Genomic DNA, 11,489 nt, shown 5'->3' on the forward strand with positions numbered 1-11,489 from the left:
TCTATCGCGCCCAGAAACCTGCTCCTTTTACTCTCTGTTCCGAACGTACTAGACGACCAGTTCTGATAGCCGTACCCTTATCCTACTCCTCCTCTGTTCCTCTGGTAATGTAGAGGTTAATCCAGGCCCTGTAGTGCCTAGCTCCACTCCTACTCCCCAGGTGCTCTCATTTGTTGACTTCTGTAACCGTAAAAGCCTTGGTTTCATGCATGTTAACATTAGAAGCCTCCTCCCTAAGCTTGTGTGAAAGCAGTGAATAAAACACTCTGCCAACCCGGATGTCCGAGCCGTGTCTGAATCCTGGCTTAGGAAGACCACCAAAAACCCTGAAATTTCCATCCCTAACTATAACATTTCCCGACAAGATAGAACTGCGAAAGGGGGCGGTGTTGCAATCTACTGCAGAGATAGCCTGCAGAGTTCTGTCTTACTATCCAGGTCTGTACCCAAACAATTCGAGCTTCTACTTTTAAAAATCCACCTTTCCAGAAACAAGTCTCTCACCGTTGCCGCTTGCTATAGACCACCCTCTGCCCCCAGCTGTGCCCTGGACACCATATGAGAGGCGAAGGTCGAGAGTAAAGCGTCCTCCGAAACACAACCCAGCCAAGCCACACTGCTTCTTGACACAATGCACATCCTTCCCAGAAGCCAGCCGCACCAATGTGTCGGAGGAAACACCGTACACCTAGCGACCTGGTCAGCGTGCACTGCGCCCGATGAGACAAGGATATCACTAACCCGGACGACGCTGGGCCAATTGTGCGCCGCCCCATGGGCCTCCCGGTCGCGGCCGGCTGCGACAGAGCCTGGGCTCGAACCCAAAATCTCTGGTGGCACAGCTAGCACTGCGATGCAGTGCCTTAGACTACTGCGCCACCCGGGAGGCCCCCTTTCTCACAATCTTAAAAAAGCATGCCCATTCAAAAAAAATAGAACCAGGAACAGTTATAGCCCTTGGTTCAGACCTGACTGCCCTTGACCAGCACAAAAACAGCCTGTGGCGTTCTGCATTAGCATCGAATAGCCCCCGTGATATGCAACTTTTCAGGGAAGTTAGGAACTAATATACACATGCAGTTAGGAAAGCTAAGGCTAGCTTTCTCAAGCAGAAATTTGCATCCTGTAGCACAAACTCAAAAAAGTTCTGGGACACTGTAACGTCCATAGAGAATAAGAGCACCTCCTCCCAGCTGCCCACTGCACTGAGGCTAGGAAACACTGTCACCACCGATAAATCCACTATAATTGAGAATTTCAATAAGCATTTTTCTCGGCTGGCAATGCCCCCCACAGCAAATCGCCCAAGCCTCCCCCATTTCTCCTTCACCCAAATCCAGATAGCTGATGTTCTGAAAGAGCTGCAAAATCTGGACCCCTACAAATCAGCTGGGCTAGACAATCTGGACCCTCTCTTTCTAAAATGATCTGCCGAAATTGTTGCAACCCCTACTACTAGCCTGTTCAAACTTTCTTTCGTATCGTCTGAGATTCCCAAAGATTGGAAAGCTGCCGCGGTCATCCCCCTCTTCAAAAGGGGGAGACACTCTAGACCCAAACTGCTACAGACCTATATCTATCCTACCCTGCCTTTCTAAGGTCTTCGAAAGCCAAGTTAACAAACAGATTACCGACCATTTCGAATCCCACCGTACCTTCCTCGCTATGCAATCTGGTTTCAGAGCTGGTCATGGGTGCACCTCAGCCACGCTCAAGGTCCAAAACAATATCATAACCGCCATCGATAAGAGACATTACTGTGCAGCCGTATTCATCGACCTTGCCAAGGCTTTCGACTCTGTCAATCAACACATTCTTATCGGCAGACTCAACAGCCTTGGCTTCTCAAATGATTGCCTCACCTGGTTCACCAACCTCTTTTTTGATAGAGTTTAGTGTGTCAAATCGGAGGGCCTGTTGTCCGGACCTCTGGCAGTCTCTATGGGGGTGCCACAGGGTTCAATTCTCGGGCAGACTCTTTTCTGTGTATACATCAATGATGTCGCTCTTGCTGCTGGTGATTCTCTGATCCACCTCTACGCAGACGACACCATTCTGTATACCTCTGGCCCTTCTTTGGACACTGCGTTAACTAACCTCCAGACGAGCTTCAATGCAATACAACTCTCCTTCCATTGCTTCCAACTGCTCTTAAATGCAAGTAAAACTAAATGCATGCTCTTCAACCAACCACTGCCCGCACCTGCCCGCCCGTCCAGCATCACTACTCTGGACGGTTCTGACTTAGAATATGTGGACAACTACAAATACCTAGGAGTCTGGTTAGACTGTAAACTCTCCTTCCAGACTCACATTAAGCATCTCCAATCCAAAATTAAATCTAGAATCAGCTTCCTATTTCGCAACAAAGCATCCTTCACTCATGCTGCCAAACATACCCTCGTAAAACTGACCATTCTACCGATCCTCGACATCGGCGATGTCATTTACAAAATAGGCTCCAACACTCTACTCAACAAATTGGATGCAGTCTATCACAGTGCCATCCATTTTGTCACCAAAGCCCCATATACTACCCACCACTGCGACCTGTACGCTCTCGTTGGCTGGCCCTCGCTTCATACTCGTCGCCAAAACCACTGGTTCCAGGTCATCTACAAGTCTCTGCTAGGTAAAGCCCTGCCTTATCTCAGCTCACTGGTCACCATAGCAGCACCCACCCATAGCACGCGCTCCAGCAGGTATATCTCGCTGGTCACCCCCAAAGCCAATTCTTCCTTTGGCCACCTTTCCTTCCAGTTCTCTGCTGCCAATGACTGGAACAAACTGCAAAAATCACTGAAGCTGGAGACTCATATCTCCCTCACTAGCTTTAAGCACCAGCTGTCAGAGCAGCTCACAGATCACTGCACCTGTACATAGCCCATCTGTAAATAGCCCATCCAACTACCTCATCCTCATACTGTATTTATTTATTTATCTTGCTACTTTGCACCCCAGTATCTCTACTTGCACATTCATCTTCTGCACATCTACCATTCCAGTGTTTAATTGCAATGTTGTAATTACTTCGCCACCATGGCCTATTTATTGCCTTACCTCCCTTATCCTACCTCATTTGCACACACTGTATATAGACTTTTTCTACTGTATTATTGACTATGTTTATTTATTCCATGTGTAACTCTGTGTTGTTGTGTGTCGAACTGCTTTTCTTTATCTTGGCCAGGTCGCAGTTGTAAATGAGAACTTGTTCTCAACTAGCCTACCTAGTTAAATAAAGGTGAAATAAATAAAAAAATATCCCCCATCTCCACCTGTAGTGCAGACACTGGGGAGGTTTGAAACGCCCCAATATTCTTAGTCTTTGCCCCTTTATGACATCTAGCCTTCTAATGAGGTCTGGGCTGCCGAACCATATGCAATACTGTCATAGTGTCACGTTCCCGACCTGTTTTCCATTGTTTATGTATGTGTTTAGTTGGCCAGGGCGTGAGTTGGGGTGGGCATTCTATGTTATGTGTTTCTATGTTGGGTTAAATGTGTTGCCTGATATGGTTCTCAATTAGAGGCAGGTGTTTGACGTTTCCTCTGATTGAGAACCATATTAAGGTAGGCTGTTCTCACTGTTTGTTTGTGGGTGATTGTCTTCCGTGTTTGTGTTCGTCACCACACGGGACTGTTTCGTTTGTTTAGTCTGTTCCTGTTCGTGCGTTCTTCGTGTTATGTAAGTTTGTTTGTTCAGGTCTGTTGACTTCGTTTATTGTTTTGTAGTTTGTTCAAGTGTATTTTCGTCTTCGTTATTATTATTAAAATCATCATGTCTACATTCAACGCTGCATTTTGGTCCGACCCTTACTCCTCCTCCTCATCCGAGGAGGAGGAATTAGACAGCCGTTACACATAGTTTATTAAAGATCAGATGAATGCAATATACATGGTCCTCAATGAGGAACGGCCAGCCCCCCACTTCTTCCACGTCAGACAGCGCATTACATTTAGCCCCTTCTTATAAGGGCACAAGCGAGACCCAGATGCAGACACGGGAGGCAGATGGTTTGAGTCTTGATATTTATTTAACAATCCAAAAGGGGTAGGCAAGAGAATGGTCGTGGACAGGCCAAAGGTCAAAACCAGAGTCCAGGAGGTACAGAGTGGCAGGCAGGCTTGAGGTCAGGGCAGGCAGAATGGTCAGGCAGGCGGGTACGGAGTCCAGAAAACAGGCAAGGGTCAAGGAGGACTAGCAAAAGAGAATAGCAGCAGGAGTACGGGAAAACCGCTGGTTGACTTGAAAGGCATACAAGATGAACTGGCACAGAGACAGGAAACACAAGGATATTTACACCAGGGAAATAAGCGACACCCAGAGGGTGTGGAGACAATCACAAGACAGGTGAAATAGATCAGGGTGTGACAATTCTTACACTTTCCCACCACTCTCTCAATGTGTTCTGCCCAGGTCAGCCTAGTGTCAAAGTACACCTCAAGGAACCTGAAGGCCCCCACCCTCTCCAAGTTTCTCCCATATAACCTCAAGTGTACCTCATCTCCCACCTTCCTCCTGGTAAAGAACACTGTCTGAATCCTCACATTAATGCCCATCGCTCTCTCTCAACAATTGCTTCCTGTACCTTCCTGACTACTTATGGCACATTTCTTCCATAAGGCCCCATCATCTGCAAATAACGACCTCCCAATATACGGCCGCACCTGAGAGTAAACATCATCGATCATGATTGAGAACAACAGAGGACTAATCACGCTCCCCTGCGGTGTATTGTTATCCACCAGGTAGCTGCCTGATACAGACTTTCACCACCCTCACCTGAATAGACTTTCCAAACAGGAAATCCTTTATTTAGTTCATTCTTCCTCCAACCGCCATAATATTAAGCTTAATTAACAACCCCTCCTTCCACATCATATCATACACCTTCTCCACATAAAAAAACACAGCTACAACAGTCTCCTTGTTCACCTGAGCCTTCCTTCTAAGCAGAACACTGGGTCCATAGTTCCCATCCCCTTCATGAACCCACTCTGATGTGATGATACTAGCACACTGCTCTCCAGGAAGTAAGTTAACTTCTCAGAAATCATACGTTCCATAATCTTACATACAGTTGAAGTCGGAAGTTTACATACACTTAGGTTGAAACTCGTTTTTCAACCACTCCACAAATTTCTTGTTAACAAACTATAGTTTTGGCAAGTCGGTTAGGACATCTACTTTGTGCATGAAACAAGTAATTTTTCCAACAATTGTTTACAGACAGATTATTTCACTGTATCACAATTCCAGTGGGTCAGAAGTTTACATACACTAAGTTGACTGTGCCTTTAAACAGCTTGGAAAATTCCAGAAAATGATGTCATGGCTTTATAAGATTCTGATAGGCTAATTGACATCATTTGAATCAATTGGAGATGTACCTGTGGATGTATTTCAAGGTCTACCTTCAAACCCAGTGCCTCTTTGCTTGACATCATGGGAAAATCAAAAGAAATCAGCCAAGACCTCAGAAAATTGTAGACCTCCACAAGTCTTGTTCTTCCTTGGGAGCAATTTCCAAACACCTGAAGGTACCACGTTCATCTGTACAAACAATAGTACGCAAGTATAAACACCATGGGACCACGAAGGAGACGCGTTCTGTCTCCTAGAGATGAACATACTTTGGTGCGAAAAGTGCAAATCAATCCCAGAATAACAGCAAAGGACCTTGTGAAGATGCTGGAGGAAACAGTATCTATATCCACAGTAAAACGAGTTCTATATCGACATAACCTGAAAGCCCGCTCAGCAAGGAAGAAGCCACTGCTCCAAAACCGCCATAAAAAAGCCAGACTACGGTTTGCAACTGCACATGGGGAAAAATAGCATACTTTTTGGAGAAATGTCCTCTGGTCTGATGAAACAAAAATAGAACTGTTTGGCCATAATGACCATCGTTATGTTTGGAGGAAAAAGGGGGAGGTTTGCAAGCCGAAAAACACCATCCCAACCGTGAAGCACGGGGGTGGCAGCATCATGTTGTGGAGGTGCTTTGCTGCAGGAGGGACTGGTGCACTTCACAAAATAGATGGCATCAAGATGGAGGAAAATGATGTGGATATATTGAAGCAACATCTCAAGACATCAGTCAGGAAGTTAAAGCTTGGTTGCAAATGGGTCTTCCAAATGGACAATGACCCCAAGCATACTTCCAAAGTTGTGGCAAAATGGCTTCAGGACAACAAAGTCAAGGTATTGGAGTGGCCATCACAAAGCCCTGACCTCTATCCTATAAAACATTTGTGGGCAGAACTGAAAAAGTGTGTGCAAGAAAGGAGCCCTACAAACCTGACTCAGTTACACCAGCTCTGTCAGGAGGAATGGCCCAAAATTGACCCAACTCATTGTGGGAAGCTTGTGGAAGGCAACCCAAAATGTTTGACCCAAGTTAAACAATTTGAAGCCAATGCTACCAAATACTAATTGAGTGTATGTAAACTTCTGACCCACTGGGAATGTGATGAAATAAATAAAAGCTGAAATAAGTCATTCTCTCTACTATTATTCCTACATTTCACATTCTTAAAATAAAGTGGTGATCCTAACTGACCTAAGACAGGGAATTTTTTACTAGGATTAAATGTCAGGAATTGTGAAAACTGAGTTTAAATGTATTTGGCTAAGGTGTGTAAACTTCCGACTTCAACTGTATGTGTAGATGACTGACACAATCTAAATTTGATAAATTATATACAGTGGGGCAAAAAAGTATTTAGTCAGCCACCAATTGTGCAAATTCTCCCACTTAAAAAGATGAGAGAGGCCTGTCATTTTCATCATAGGTACACTTCAACTATGACAGACAAAATGAGAAGAAAAAAAATCCAGAAAATCACATTGTAGGATTTTTAATGAATTTATTTGCAAATTATGGTGGAAAATAAGTATTTGGTCAATAACAAAAGTTTATCTCAATACTTTGTTATATACCCTTTGTTGGCAATGACAGAGGTCAAACGTTTTCTGTAAGTCTTCACAAGGTTTTCACACACTGTTGCTGGTATTTTGGCCCATTCCTCCATGCAGATCTCCTCTAGAGCAGTGATGTTTTGGGGCTGTTGCTGGGCAACACGGACTTTCAACTCCCTCCAAAGATTTTCTATGGGGTTGAGATCTGGAGACTGGCTAGGCCACTCCAGGACCTTGAAATGCTTCTTACGAAGCCACTCCTTCGTTGCCCGGGCGGTGTGTTTGGGATCATTGTCATGCTGAAAGACCCAGCCATGTTTCATCTTCAATGCCCTTGCTGATGGAAGGAGGTTTTCACTCAAAATCTCACGATACATGGCCCCATTCATTCTTTCCTTTACACGGATCAGTCGTCCTGGTCCCTTTGCAGAAAAACAGCCCCAAAGCATGATGTTTCCACCCCCATGCTTCACAGTAGGTATGGTGTTCTTTGGATGCAACTCAGCATTCTTTGTCCTCCAAACACGACGAGTTGAGTTTTTACCAAAAAGTTATATTTTGGTTTCATCTGACCATATGACATTCTCCCAATCTTCTTCTGGATCATCCAAATGGTCTCTAGCAAACTTCAGACGGGCCTGGACATGTACTGGCTTAAGGAGGGGGACACGTCTGGCACTGCAGGATTTGAGTCCCTGGCGGCGTAGTGTGTTACTGATGGTAGGCTTTGTTACTTTGGTCCCAGCTCTCTGCAGGTCATTCACTAGGTCCCCCCGTGTGGTTCTGGGATTTTTGCTCACCGTTCTTGTGATCATTTTGACCCCACGGGGTGAGATCTTGCGTGGAGCCCCAGATCGAGGGAGATTATCAGTGGTCTTGTATGTCTTCCATTTCCTAATAATTGCTCCCACAGTTGATTTCTTCAAACCAAGCTGCTTACCTATTGCAGATTCAGTCTTCCCAGCCTGGTGCAGGTCTACAATTTTGTTTTTGGTGTCCTTTGACAGCTCTTTGGTCTTGGCCATAGTGGAGTTTGGAGTGTGACTGTTTGAGGTTGTGGACAGGTGTCTTTTATACTGATAACAAGTTCAAACAGGTGCCATTAATACAGGTAACGAGTGGAGGACAGAGGAGCCTCTTAAAGAAGAAGTTACAGGTCTGTGAGAGCCAGAAATCTTGCTTGTTTGTAGGTGACCAAATACTTATTTTCCACCATAATTTGCAAATAAATTCATTAAAAATCCTACAATGTGATTTTCTGGATTTGTTTTTCTCATTTTGTCTGTCATAGTTGAAGTGTACCTATGATGAAAATTACAGGCCTCTCTCATCTTTTTAAGTGGGAGAACTTGCACAATTGGTGGCTGACTAAATATTTTTTTGCCCCACTGTATTCAGGCTGTCGCACAACAAAATGTGGAAAAAGTCAAGGGGTGTGAATACTTTCTGATGGCCTTGTATTTTACCTCCACGTCATCAAATTTTCTAGGTCATTAAAAGCTCTAATTTGTGAACGTCTCTGTGGTCATATAGCTGTCATAGATGGTCCCTAATTTAGAGAATCTCTGATACTATAAATGCTTTTGCGTTTACCAAAGGCAGTGTTTTTCGTAATTGTGGTCCAACCAATTTAAAAGTGCACATTCACTTCCATAACATTTTTTTCTAGGCTACCAGCATGTTAGATAAACATGCACAATAATACAGGATACCCTTACAACAATTCACTGCCGTTAAATGCAGTAAAACTGCAGTACAGTGAAATAATGGTTGTTTAATTAATAGTATCTGGTTGCTTGCTGTGTGTGTTGGCTTGTAATGGTAATCTTTTGTGTTAGCTAATTGCACTGTTTATTGTGCTGCAGATTGTTCTTCTGTTGCACTGAATGCTGTTTTGGTGTTCTTTTATGACTAACTCATTTTGTTTTCACAATTGAGCAAATAACACATATGTCAATCTGTTTTATTTCAATCTCCTACTACAATCCACCAGGATTTACAAAACCCTCTTTTTCATCGGTTTTATTTCCATCAATAATTTGTACAAAATTATATTTTCCCTTAAAGTGGCAATCAACAGTTGCTACATCCATTTTTTGACTTATAAATGAATGATATGTACCCATTGATTCTTGAAAAATATAACTTAGAAATGTCTCATGAAATTAGTTCAACTGTCTTTCCCCATCAGAACCCAAAATATAAGCTTGTTTTACTCTAATGTTCGTAAACATAAAATGTAAACAAACACTATATAGCTTCAAAACATGGTTAAAACTATAATCATTTCATTCATAGCTCTGTCTATGAATTTGAAAGAGGTTACATTTCTCCAGCCCCATTCCTCAGCTTTTTACCGAATTAGGGGTTGGGGCGGCCGCTTTGTTATTGTTTCTACTGCTGATTGCCACTTTAAAGCAATTAACATATTGCATGCAGTAATTGTATTTTAATTTCAGTAGCTAAATAAGGAGGTAGGCATATCAGTTACAGCTAAAACTTTGATTTGAATCTGTGCTTCATGCGTAGCAATATGTCTCTGCTCACAGGCAGCCTGCTTGCTGAAGCACATCATCAACATTCCATATGGCAGTTGGGACAGAGTGCCCAGTAGGCTACACAACAACACAGCTGGAAAACAACTACAGTTTTATTGGTAGTCCCTGTTCCCTTGCATTCTTGTTTTACTTTTGTAGGTAAAACGGTGGTTTGTTGGGGAGAAGAACGTCAAGAAAATATTTGCTTGCTAGCTAACGTTAGCAAATTTAGCTGGCTAATTTAAGATAGCTAATGTTAGCTCTCTGGCTAATCCTAATTTTTACCTGTTGTAGCCGTTAGTTGTAGCTAGCTTGCTAACGTTTTGATATCTATTTAGTTAATGACAGTAAGTGTGTGAGATATGATCACAATAACTTTAGAAAACATTGTCATGCTAGCTGTGTGTGTGAATGTGTATATGTGTTCTGTGTGAGAGAGATGATCACAATGTAGAGAGAGAGAGAGAGAGAGAGAGAGATTTGGTGCATGTGACAAATACAATTGGATTTGATCGTTAACTTTTTTTCTCTGCATCAGGTCTCACTGAGACTAGATTCCCCAAGAGACATGCTATTCACTGCCCATGATTGCATGATCTTACACTCTTACAAAAAAGGTGCTATGTAGAACCTAAAAGGGTTCATTGGCTGTCCCCATAGGGGAACTCTTTTGGTTCCAGGTAGAACTCTTTTGGGTTCGATGTAGAATCAAAAAGGTCTCTCCTATGGGAACATCTGAAGAACTTTTTTGGAAAGCTTTTTTGGAAAGTATGTAGTGTAAGTAGATCCAATTGAAATAGCGTCGCTTCTAATAATATACGTTTGTAAAGCAAAGAAAATCCTATTTTAATTATCCTTTTTTCCCAGGTGCAAAACCCTTGTGTCCTGATTCAACAGGCACTTCCCTTGGTGAGTCATGTAAAGTTCCTACCATTTCTCTCTTGCTCATTCTACATGTCGGTCACTCAAACACGTGCGCCGTTGTAGAGAAGAGGAAGCGATTTGCCAATTACACCCATTTCTAACAATGTTTGTTACAGGAATGGTTATATGGCCTCTATTTAGAAATGAGGCTTAACGCCCTGTTTTATGTCACACATTCATTTATTCGTATATCTAAAATTGGTGTTGTGCGCTAACGTCATGTTGGAAAATGTTCTACTTAATTACTTGTTGTAGAAAGATGATGCCACCTTCAAGTGCTATCTGAGTTATCGGAAGCCCCTAGTTCCCAGTGGGAAATTTCATTCGATTGACCCTCCAAGTTAGAATTACAAGTGACAAAACTCTAAGAAAATGTTGTTACCCGAGTTGTCATTTCACCACTGACATTTTGCCTTTTCAACCAAAAGATTACAACAAATATTTTTTTAAATAAATACAACCTTAACAATATGGATAATGTAGCTATTCCGACCATATTCTTCAGGTTTATTGGTTGAAGAAATGTTCCTACTTCAAAAGCACTTGAACACAATCATGTGGGACTTACCACTTCCCAGTTTCCTATTTCCCACGAGTATGTGAAGCCGTATCAGAATCAACCAATAGGAAGCTCTACCAAATAACTTACGTTAATTTTTGGGAGAATCTCAATTGCACACTCCTCGCGTCCTCTCTCCTTGTCTCCTTCTCAACACCTATTGGAGAAGGTCAAAAGGGAGGAACCTCTGGCTTTCGTATCCAATGGGGTTTGAGAAGGTGGCAAGGAGAAAGGACTCCAGGAGAATGCAATTGAGATTCTCGCTTTATCTCGGAGGTCCTGAATTTCCGACATGACTTGAACGCGGCATTGGTTTGTTTGTCTGAGGTCAATAGGCCTACCATCTAGATGTCAGTAGGGGGTGCTCTATGATACATTTTGCTTCTCTGCATTTACACTATTCACACACTGACAATTCATATCCACATATTTTAATGGTAATCACAATTCTTTATTCTTTCAAAAGAAACAACCCTCACAGTGTCTAACTAGTATACCATATGAACAACCCCTTATCAATAGAATAGAATGTGCTTGATTTGTA

Source organism: Salvelinus namaycush, chromosome 16, assembly GCF_016432855.1.
Source record: "Salvelinus namaycush isolate Seneca chromosome 16, SaNama_1.0, whole genome shotgun sequence".
NCBI classification, from domain to species: domain Eukaryota; kingdom Metazoa; phylum Chordata; class Actinopteri; order Salmoniformes; family Salmonidae; genus Salvelinus; species Salvelinus namaycush.